A 12,286-nucleotide genomic window follows, 5' to 3' on the forward strand; every position below is an offset into this window, starting at 1 on the left:
CCATACACAATCTTCTACCAACCCCGCACCGCCATCAAGTCCCAAGCATTGGCCGACTTCCTCGTCGACTGGGCCGAGACCCAGTACCTACCGCCGGTTCCCGACTCTACCCATTGGCGGATGCACTTCGACGGGTCCAAGATGCGCACCGGCTTGGGAGCCGGCATCGTCCTCACCTCTCCCAAAGGCGACAAGCTCAGATACACGCTGCAAATCCACTTCGCCGCCTCCAACAACGTGGCCGAGTACGAGGCGCTCGTACATGGGCTCCGGCTAGCCAAAGAGCTCGACATACGCCGGATCCTGTGTTACGGCGCATCAGACTTGGTGGTCCAGCAGTCGTCTGGCGACTGGGATGCCAAGGACGCGAACATGGCGAGCTATCGATTCCTCGTCCAGCAGATCAGCGGGTACTTCGAAGGGTGCGAGTTCCTTCACGTGCCAAGGGCCGACAACAACCAAGCAGATGCCCTAGCACGGATCGGCTCCACCCGACAAGCCATACCGACTGGCGTCTCCCTCCAGCGCCTCCTCAAGCCGTCCATCAAGCCGTCTCCAGAGTCGGACTCTATCTTCGTACCGCCTGTACCAGATGCAGCCGGATCCGACTGGAGGAACCCCACAGGCGGCACGGGGACTTCGACAACTGGCCCGCCGACTGCCGTAGTCGCACCCGGCCCGGGGACTTCAGAACCCGGCCCGGGGACTGCAGCAGTCGGCCCGGGGACTGCAACAACACAAGAAGCGGTGGCCGACTCCAATTCCACGCCTCCCGACCCACCCACCCGAGTCATGGTGGCCGTCCTAACAGAAGAAGAAGTCATAGCTCCATCATGGGCCCAGCCCATCCTCAAGTTCCTAGTCAGCAGAGAGCTGTCGGCTGATGAGATCTCAGCAAGACTAGTGCAACGACGAGCCGGAGCATATGCAATAATCAACAGAGAGCTTGTTAAGCGCAGCGTCACTGGAGTCTTCCAGCGCTGTGTCGAGCCAGAAAAAGGAGTGGCAATCCTCAAGGATATCCACCAAGGCGAATGCGGCCACCACGCAGCCTCAAGATCACTTGTGGCCAAGGCTTTCCGCCATGGTTTCTTTTGGCCGACTGCCTTGGAAGATGCCAAAGAAATAGTCAAGAGCTGCAGAGGATGCCAAGTCTTCAGTTCCAAGCAACACCTGCCGGCTTCTGCACTCAAGACCATTCCCCTCACCTGGCCCTTTGCCGTCTGGGGACTGGACATGGTGGGCCCTTTCAAGACAGCCCGCGGCGGCTTGACACATCTGCTTGTTGCCGTGGACAAGTTCACCAAGTGGATCGAAGCGAAGCCGATCAAGAAGCTGAACGGGCCGACTGCCGTGACATTCATCACTGACATCACTACTCGGTACGGCGTGCCGCAGAGCATCATCACCGACAACGGCACAAACTTTGCCAAAGGAGCACTGGCACGTTTCTGCATGACGCAGGGTATCCGACTGGACTTAGCGTCCGTTGCCCACCCGCAGTCAAACGGCCAGGTCGAGCGAGCAAATGGACTCATCCTCTCCGGCATCAAGCCCCGACTGGTTGTGCCACTGGAGTGATCGGCCGGCTACTGGCTCGATGAGCTGCCGGCTGTCCTCTGGAGTCTGCGCACTACCCCCAACAAGTCAACCGGCCTCACTCCGTTCTTCCTTGTATATGGCGTCGAGGCTGTCATCCCAACTGACATCGAGTTCGACTCGCCTCGGGTCACCATGTACACGAAGGCGGAGGCCAAGGAAGCAAGAGAAGACGGCGTCGACCTACTAGCAGAAGGCCGGCTGTTAGCACTCAGCCGGTCCGCCATCTACCAGCAAGGGTTGCGCCGCTACCACAACCGCAAGGTCAAGCCAAGATCCTTCCAAGAGGGCGACCTTGTGCTTCGGCTGATCCAGCGAACAGCCGGCCAGCACAAGCTCTCGGCCCCTTGGGAAGGCCCCTTCGTCATCAGCAAGGCACTAGGCAACGACTCCTACTACCTGATCGACGCGCAAAAACCAAGAGCACGCAAGAGAGATGACTCCGGCAAGGAGTCGGAGCGACCATGGAACGCAAACCTCCTGAGAAGATTTTACAGTTAAAAGCAGTATGTATCATGCTACCCTTTTGTATTAAGTATGAAACAACAGGCTCACCGAGGAGCACTCGGGGATTGCCTTTATTTATCTATGAATGACGAGTGTCATATCCATGAATGTATTATTACATTTGATTTCTTGTCTGGCACCGGGTTCGACTAGTCGGTCCGGGGACTGGCCGCCTTGAGCTATATTAAAAGTTCTACCTGAAGTCAGACAAGTAGTGTGCCGGCTCCCGAGTCCTCTCTTGTTGAAAGTCGCAGCTCGAAGAACCGACTGTCTGACTAGCAAGAGCCAAGGCAGAAAGGATGCCCACACGAAAAACGGCTAAGGACTAACGAACTTATATAGCAAAAAGACGGCTTCCAACCACGCTTGCCGGCTTCCTAAACACTTAGCTTTAATCCAACAAAGCTAGAGTACTTGCCCTCCCAATTGGCCAAGCACTCCTCCAGCCAGAGATTGCAGAGCAACTGTCTGACTGGGGAGGCGGCAACCAAGGAAGGGCGGCAAAGGAAACAGCAGAAGGATGAAAAGCAAAGAACGAGGAAAAGCCAAATGCATGCATAAGTCATATATACATATAAAGCCCCCAACAGGCCGGCAATCGACATAGTTCGAATACACCCCCAGTGGGTGGAATTGTGCAGACTTAACAGAGTATTGTTCAAAAAGTGACAAGACAGGAAAACAACAGATAGCAGACTAGACTAAGGCGCGGTGCGGGAGCCAGGCTGGTCGGTGGAGATGGCGTCGCCGGCTGAAGGAGTGGCCGGCTGGCGGGTCTCGGCTTGGTCACCACCGGTGGCAGGCAACGCACCCGCGCGTGACGTGGTGCTGGAGGCGCGTTCAGGCTGAGGCTGGTCGGCCGCTCCACCATCCGGCTCGGCGTCTTCACCCTCCTCCTCCTCCTCCTCCTCGCCCTCGTCGCTGGAGTCGATCTCCTCCGCCGAGTCTTCACCGTCTGCCGGGTTCAGCCCGAACCACTCCTCCGGCTGGGCGACACCGTTGTCATCTACCTCAGGGGCGAAGGCGCTGGTGTCGGTGTAGTCGGCGATCGCCGAAGCCCGCCAGATGATAGCCGGCCGCGCCGGCTCCAGCTCCGTGTCGGCTTGCTGCCGCCAGGTAGCCAGCTGGTCCAGACTCAGGCCCGGGTACCAGGCCTTGACGAACTCCAGCGCCCGCCTGGCGCCGGACCGAGCCGCCGAGGCCTTCCAGGATTCGAAGCGACCGACCGCCACCTCCAGCCAGTCGGCAGTCCGACTGGGGGTGCGGGGAACCACTTCGCTGGGCCAGAGGGCAGCCAATACTTGCGCCCCGGCACGCTGAAGCCGGCGGAGCAGTCGGTGAGCCGGTTGGAGACGGGCCTGGATCGCCAAGAGCTGCTCCTCCAGCGAACGGCCCGCGTCTGGTGCAATCTCGGCGCCAGCCTGCCTTCGTGCTTGGCGGCGGGCTTCGATGATCTGGCTGGCGGCGGTAGAGTAGCCAGGGAAGTACTCTGTGCAAGAAAGAAAGAGAAAGAAGAGAAAACACCAAGTCAGAAAACGAGCCAAAAGCGGTAGACGGCAAGAAAGGACGAAGAAGTAGGCGGCTTACCGTCAACCAGATTTTCAATCTGGCCATAGCTATTGATCAGAGTCTGCTTTGCTTCAGCCCAGCCAACCGCTTCTGTCTCGTACTCGGCCTGGAGGGCGGCTTCGCGGTCCTGCACCGCCTTCAGAGCCGCCTTGTGGCCCTCCTCCTGGTCGGCCAACCTCTTGGCCAGGCGGTCACGTTCCTGCACCAAGGCGGCAAGCTCGGCCTCCTTGGCACGAAGGGCAGTCTGAGACCCTCCCAGCTGTGCCCTCAGACTGGCGTTGGCCGCTGCAGGGACGGCAGAAAAGAAGAAACAATAAGAGGAAGTCGTCAAAGAAGATCCGACCCGACTGCTCAGCAGTCGGCTCGAATCTCGGGGACTACACCCAGTGGGTGCGCTGACGCGCCCCCACGTGAGATAAAGAACAAAGCACTTACCCCGGCTCTCAGTTAGGTCGGCGGTCTTCTGTGTCAGCTCCCGAGCCTGGGAGTTGAAGGCAGCCGCGCGAAGATTGTGGTAGTCCTGCAAGATAGGCAGAAGATCGAAGTAAGAACAAGAATAGCAAAGCCAAATCCACTAAGAAGTTCCAAGCCGCCTGCTCAGCAGCCGACTCGGAACTCGGGGACTACAACCAGTGGGTGCGCTGACGCGCCCCCACGGAAGAAACCAAGATCAAGAAGAAGCAAGATAAGAAAACTAACCCGGATGGCTGCCCGCGTCGCAAGGAATTCGTCGGTGTATCGCCTCAGCGAAGTAGCCTGGGCCTGGAGCCGAGTCCGGACGTCCTGCGCGGCCACGTTCATCACGGCCGTCCCTCCGCCCGGCGTCCACCCCGAGGTGGCGCTGGCCACCTCCACATCCTGGGCCGACGAGCTGGAGCCCGCGGCCGGCTGCGGCCCCGACGCAGCCTTCTGTGGCTCTGACGCAGCCTTCCCCGCGCGCCGGCTCGGCGGCATCCGGACCGCCAGCTCAGTCCTCGTGGCCGGCTCGCCCCCCGCCGACTGTGCAGGCGGCAGATCAGGCCGGCCGCCTTGAGCCGCCCCAGTCGGCGGGGTCGGCACTCGGCGCCCTCTCCAGGATGACGACGTCGTCATCCCTCTCCAGCCCCGGCTGGTCACCGCCGGCTTCTTCTGGCGGGGGCTCCGGGGCCCCAGGCGCTGCGACGCATAGTGGGGACCAACAAGGCCCCCTCCTCCATCGCCGCAGCTGCAGCCTCTGCTTGGGCCTTCGCCGCCTCCGCCTCCCGTGCCTCCCGCTCCTCCCGCACCTCCCGTGCGTTCCGCTCCGTCGCTGCCAGAAGATCGGCACGGGGGTCCACGCGGCGAGTGGTGCTCCCAGATCCCCTCGACGACTCAACGACGGAGGCGGCAGCCGCCCGCTCGAGCGACAATGGAGCTCTGATTGTTTGGATAAAAAGACAAGGATTCAGGAGCCACCAGAGAAAAGAAAAAAGAGTACACAAAGGAGTTTGAAACTTACGCCGACACCGTCTGCGGTTGCTTCACCGCTTTGCGAAAGCGGGCCGCCTTCGCGGCCGCCTCCTCTCGCCTAGTCGCCGCTGCCCCGCCTCGGGGCTTCTTCGACCGACTGCCGAACAAACCCTGCGCGGCACGACGCTTTTGCCCGCCGCCCCGAGCAGGCGGCGCAGCGGAGGAACCCGCGCCGTGGCCAGACGCCGGCTGACGGCGCGGGACGACTTCGGCCTCGTCATCATCCGGCCAGTCGTCGAAGCTGACTCCAAGCCCGGAGCCGCCTGCTTCGCCGCCGGCTTGGCCACCACCTGGCTCGGTGTTGTCGTCCATAGCAGCCGCCCCCAAGTTGGGGTCCTCCAGATCATGCTCCGTCCGGTCCGAGACGAATCGGCGCTCCGCGTCCGACCCGCCTGCAGGCCGAAGAAGAGGGCTCTGTCGAGGCAAGCCGACTAGTCAGAGTCGGCCAAAAGGAACTCGGCGACAAAACTAAGAAAAGAAGAAGAGACAAGGAGAACATACCGTAGGCGGCGGATTGGCTCGGCAATATGGCTCCTTGCCGAACTGCCACTCTGCGGAGAGTTTGCAGTTCGCAAGGTAGTTCACCATATAGGCCACCTCATCGTGCGGCATGTCTTTGGTACACATCCGGCTTGGATCAAGATGGCCACTCATCTGACAGATCAGATGAGGGCGGCTCTGGAGCGGGAGTACCCGACGCGTGACAAAGGCGGCCAGCAGGTCGGGCCCCGACAAGCCCTCCGACTGGATCATCACTCGCACTCGGGCGATGGCTGCGTTTCCAGCCGGCGTCAGCCTCACGGCCCGGTATGACCATTGGGGCCGCCTGCCCGCCGGTGGGCCGGCTACGTAAGCCGGCAGATTGACGTAGTCGCCCTGCGGGGCGACGTTCCTCACGTAGAAGTACGACTTTTGCCATAGCTTCACCGACTGGATCAGCGTGATGACGGGGAAGGGGTTGTCGGCAGCCACCCTCCGCATCGCGATGAAGGCGCCACTCTAAGCCGGCACGCCTTGCATGCGCGTGCCCAGCTTGGACTGGAAGAACTCCCCCCAGAGCTCGAGGGTAGGGAGGACGCCGAGGTAGCCTTCGCACAAGGTGACGAAGGCGGACAGCAGCACCACCGTGTTCGGAGGGAGGTGGTGCGGCTGGAGTTGGTAGAACTCGAGCCAAGAGCGGAAGAAGGCGCTCACGGGCAGGCCGAGGCCGCGCAAGAAGTGCGAGCGGAAGACTACCCGCTCGCCTTCCCGCGGCTCCGGCGTAATCTCCTTCGCCGGCGCGAGACGGACCTCCACCTTGTCCGCGCCGGGCAGCCGCCGCGTCTTGCGGAGGAATTCGACGTGATCTTCGTGGACGTTGGAGCCGTCCCAATCCCCGCCGTACTGCATCGTGGCGTGGGGCTGGTGAGAACGAGCGCGACAGCAAAGGAGCGAGTGGTGGAAGAGCGCGGCAGCGAGGCGCTGTTGCAAGAAGGGGCAGGAGGAAGAAGATGGTGGAAAGAGGAGGAGCGTGCGAGAGCCTGCCGCTCTCCCCCTCCCCTACTTATAGCTTCGCAAGGTGAAACCGGCGAGGCAGGACGTGGGGTGAGACGTGGGGTTAACTGCACCCACTACCCCCACGCCTCGCGATTATTCCACCCTAAAAGCGTGCCGAAATCGCTGCAGGGAGACATGCGGGCGGCTTCGGGCCGCAGAGAATCCGCGCCTGGGCCCAGGCGTGGGCGTGGCGGGCCCCCGCCCTGTGGCGATGTCCCGTTGCGCGCGTGGGCTGGCAGGCTTTTTTGCCACGTGGTTCGCAGGCGGCAAGTGGCCGGCCCGTGGCCCGGTGCACGCGCTGGCCAGCTCCCGCTCTCTGACTCCTAAATTTTTTTTCGCCGAGACGGCGCCCCCAACCAAAGTCGGCTCCCAGCTGCCGGCTTGTCAAGATAGGAAGCTGATCGAGCTTCTCGACTCCTACCCAACCTCGAAGCCCAATCAGCTTTGGGGACTACTGTCGGAGTAAATGGCCACGGGTAGCCTAACCGACTGCCCCTGGCTCTTCAAAAATTATCAGGCCATTTGAGCCTTCAAGCATTCAAGCATTGGGCCGCCTTCCCCGGTCGGCTACCTCTGAAACCGACTCTCAGAAGGCGACCCAGCCTCAGCAACCTCCCCCCAAGATAACCACGGGATGGCCGACTCCAGGAAGCCGGCCATAGAGGATGCCGACTCCCCAAAGCCGGCCATGAAGAGCGCCGACTCCCCAGAGCCGGCCACGAAGAGCGCCGACTCCAAGAAGCCGGCCAAGACCGCACCCACCAAAACTACACCCACATAACAGGGACAAGACGGGGTGTGGCCACAGTGCGGCCCACTACCCCCGAAGCCCGAGGCAGGCATGGCCACAGGACGCCGTACGGGACGGCCATCTCCCGTCCGGCTCAGCACTGTAGCCATGCTGGCCTCAACGTCACCCACGACAGACACCAGTACGGCCCACGGGCGGCGGGCCCCTTTAGCCAGAGAGAGGCGCGAAGGCGGCCCGGCCTCCCCCAGTTGGCCAAGGGCGTAGCCGGCCCCCAGAAGCCGGCTACCCCCTCCCTCGAAGCATGTGCCACATTAAGGAGACAAGACGAGGTAAGGCTACAGTGAGAGCCCTCGAGGCGGCACACTGTAGCCACGCTTACCTCGACGAAGCCCTCGTCATCAGGGACGAGGCTACAGTAAGCAGCCGCCGACAAGACCCCCAGGCAGTGGGGCCGGCCTGTCGACCAAGAAGCCGGCAGCCGGCGGGACCCACCAGTCGGCGGGCCCCAACGGCCGGCGGAGAAGCTGGCGAGCGCAGACACTGACGACTGGGACCAGCGCCCAGCCAGATTACAATTGTACCCCCGGGGGGTAGGCCTATATAAACCCCCCGAGGCACCCATGCAAAGGGTTGGCTTCTTAGAGTTACACACACACCATATAGAGAGGGAAGTGAGAGCTAGCCTTGCTCTTCTTCTCCCTTGAACCCAACAGCTCTAGGAGCATTTGTAGCTACTCTTTCTGATCTAGTAATCATGCGGAGACCCCGCAGAGCAGGACTAGGGGTGTTATCTCCACGGAGAACCCCTAACCTGGGTAAGATTCGCCGGCGTGCATGTCTTCGCCTCATCCTGTTTCCAGGCACGGGCGACGTCTTACTGGCACCCACCATGATAAGCCACCCGTTGGCATATGTCGCACCTACCACCCGACATTTGGCGCCCACCGTGGAGCCAGGTGCACCGTCGTCCGGAGACCTGTTCTGGACGGGAACCCTCTTCCTCCCCCGCGAGCGCAGCCAGCCTGCTGCGCCCGATGGCGTTTGCCTTGACGCGCTGCAAAGAGTCGACAACGCCTGCGCGGCGAGCTGCCTCGCCGATCTGCTCGGCGAGACTCGCATCTCCGACGAGCCCGCGTCCAGAACAGGTCTTTCCTTTGGAGTTCACTTAGGAGTTGGTTCAGGAAGTGTCCAATTATTTTCATTAGTCAACATATTATTCAATAGCAATTCAGCTTGATCAACTGTTCTTTCCCTGAAAACACAACCAGCACAACTATCCATGTGGTCTCTGGAAGCATCGGTTAGTCCATTATAAAAGATATCAAGTATTTCATTTTTCTTGAGAGGATGATTAGGCAAAGCATTAAGCAATTGGAGAAGCCTCCCCCAAGCTTGTGGGAGACTCTCTTCTTCAATTTGCACAAAATTTTATATTTCCCTTAAAGCAGCTTGTTTCTTATGAGCGGGGAAATTTTAGCAGAGAAGTAATAAATCATATCCTGGGGACTACGCACACAACCAGGATCAAGAGAATTAAACCATGTTTTAGCATCACCCTTTAATGAGAACGGAAATAATTTAAGGATATAGTAGTAATGAGTTTTCTCAACATTAGTGAATAGGGTGGCTATATCATTTAATTTAGTAAGATGTGCCACAACAATTTCAGATTCATAGCCATAAAAAGGATCAGATTCAACCAAAGTAATTATCTCAGGATCAAAAGAGAATCATAATCCTTATCAATAACACCGATAGGCGAAGTAGCAAAAGCAGGGTCATATTTCATTCTAGGGTTCAAAGATTTTTCTTTCAGCTTATCTAATAATTTCTTAAGATCATATCTATCATTGCAAGCAAGAAAGTCTCTAGCAGTTTCTTCATGCATAACATAACCCTCAGGCACAACAGATAATTCATATCCAGGGGGAGAATCTTCATCATCACTTTCATCAATATTATCAGTTTCAATAATTTCATTCTCTCTAGCCCTAGCAAGTTGTTCATCAAGAAATTCACCTAATGGCACAGTAGTATCAAGCATAGAAGTAGTTTCATCATAAGTATCATGCATAGCAGAAGTGGCATCATCAATAACATGCGACATATCATAATTAATAGCAGAAGCAGGTTTAGGTGTCGCAAGCTTACTCAAAACAGATGGAGAATCAAGTGCAGAGCTAGATGGCAGTTCCTTACCCCCCCTCGTAGTTGAGGGATAAATTTTGGTTTTTTCGTCTTTCAAGTTCCTCATGGTGATCAGCAGATATAAATCCCAAGTGACTCAAAGAATAGAGGTATGCTCCCCGGCAACGACGCTAGAAAATAGTCTTGATAACCCACAAGTATAGGGGATCGCAACAGTTTTCGAGGGTAGAGTATTCAACCCAAATTTATTGATTCGACACAAGGGGAGCCAAAGAATATTCTCAAGTATTAGCAGCTGAGTTGTCAATTCAACCACACCTGGATAACTTAATATCTGCAGCAAAGTATTTAGCAGCAAAGTAGTATGGAAGTAACGGTAACGGTGGCAAAAGTAACAGTAGCAGTTTTGTAGTAATTGTAACAGTGGCAACGGAAAAGTAACTAAGAAAAGAGAAATATGTGAAAAGCTCGTAGGCATTGGATCGGTGATGGAGAATTATGTCGGATGCGATTCCTCATGCAAAAGTTATAATATCTGGTGACACAGAACTAGCTCCAGTTCATCAATGTAATGTAGGCATGTATTCCGAATATAGTCATACGTGCTTATGGTAAAGAACTTGCATGACATCTTTTGTCCTACCCGCCCGTGGTAGCGGGGTCCTATTGGAAACTAAGGGATATTAAGGCCTCCTTTTAATAGAGTATCGGACCAAAGCATTAACACTTAGTGAATACATGAACTCCTCAAACTACGGTCATCACCGGTAAGTATCCCGATTATTGTCACTTCGAGGTTAACGGATCATAACTCATAATAGGTGACTATAGACTTGCAAGATAGGATCAAGAACTCACATATATTCATGAGAACATAATAGGTTCGGATCTGAAATCATGGTACTCGGGCCCTAGAGACAAGCATTAAGCATAGCAAAGTCATAGCATCATCAATCTCAGAACATAGTGGATACTAGGGATCAAACCCTAACAAAACTAACTCGGTTACATGGTAAATCTCATCCAACCCATCAGCGTCCAGCAAGCCTACGATGGAATTACTCACGCACGGCGGTGAGCATCATGAAATTGGTGATGGAGGAAGTTTGATGATGACGACGGCGACGGATTCCCCTCTCCAGAGCCCCGAACGGACTCCAGATCAGCCCTCCCGAGAGAGATTAGGGCTTGGCGGCGGCTCCATATTGTAAAACGCGATGAATCCTTCTCTCTGATTTTTTTTCTCCTCGAACGTGAATATATGGAGTTGGAGTTGAGGTCGGTGGAGCACCAGGGGGCCCACGAGGCAAGGGGGCGCGTCGAGGGGGGTAGGCGCGCCCCCACCCTCGTGGACAGGGTGTGGGCCCCTGGCCTTTATTCTTTCGCCGATATTTTTTATTAATTCCAAAAATATTCTCCGTGATGTTTCAGGTCATTCCGAGAACTTTTATTTCTGCACAAAAATAAAACCATGGCAATTCTGCTGAAAACAGCGTCAGTCCAGGTTAGTTCCATTCAAATCATGCAAGTTAGAGTCCAAAACGAGGGCAAAAGTGTTTGGAAAAGTAGATACGATGGATACATATCACATACTACTTTGCTACTAAATATTTTGCTGCAGATATTAAGTCTTCCAGGTGTGGTTGAATTGACAACTCAGCTGCTAATACTTGAGAATATTCTTTGGCTCCCCTTGTGTCGAATCAATAAATTTGGGTTGAATACTCTACCCTCGAAAACTATTGCGATCCCCTATACTTGTGGGTTATCAAGACTATTTTCTGGCACCGTTGCCGGGGAGCATAGCTCTATTCTTTGAGTCACTTGGGATTTATATCTGCTAATCACTATGAGGAACTTGAAAGATGAAAGAACTAAGATTTTTCCCTCAACTACGAGGGGAGGTAAGGAACTGCCATCTAGCTCTGCACTTGATTCACCTTTTGTTATGAGTAAATTTGTGACACCTACACCTGCTATTGATTCTGATATGTCGCATGTTATTGATGATGCCACTTCAGCTAGTATGATGCTTATGATGAAACTACTTCTATGCTTGATAATACTGTGCCACTAGGTGAATTTCTTGATGAACAACTTGCTAGGGTTAGAGAGAATGAGATTATTGAAACTGATAATATTGATGAAAGTGATGATGAAGATTCTCCCCCTAGATATGAATTGCCAGATGTGCCTGAGGGTTATGTTATGGATGAAGAAACTGCTAGAGACCTTTTTGCTTGCAAAGATAGATATGATCTTAAGAAACTGTTAGTTAAGTTGAAAGAAAAATCTTTGAATGCTAGAATGAAATGTGACCCTGCTTTTGCTACTTCACCTATCTGTATTTCTGATAAGGATTATGATTTCTCTGTCGATCCTGAGTTAATTACTTTGGTTGAATCTGATCCTTTTTATGGCTGTGAATCTGAAAATGTTGTGGCACATCTTACTAAATTGAATGATATAGCCACCCTATTCACTCATGAGGAAAAAATTCGTTTCTACTATATCCTTAAGTTATTTCCGTTCTCATTAAAGGGTGATGCTAAAACATGGTTTAATTCTCTTGCTCCTGGTTGTGTGCGTAGTCCCCAGGATATGATTTATTAATTCCCTGCTAAATATTTCCCCGCTCATAAGAAACAAGCTGACTTAAGGGAAATATATAATTTTGTGCAAATTGAA

This window comes from Aegilops tauschii, chromosome 2 (genome assembly GCF_002575655.3).
Source record: "Aegilops tauschii subsp. strangulata cultivar AL8/78 chromosome 2, Aet v6.0, whole genome shotgun sequence".
NCBI lineage: Eukaryota > Viridiplantae > Streptophyta > Magnoliopsida > Poales > Poaceae > Aegilops > Aegilops tauschii.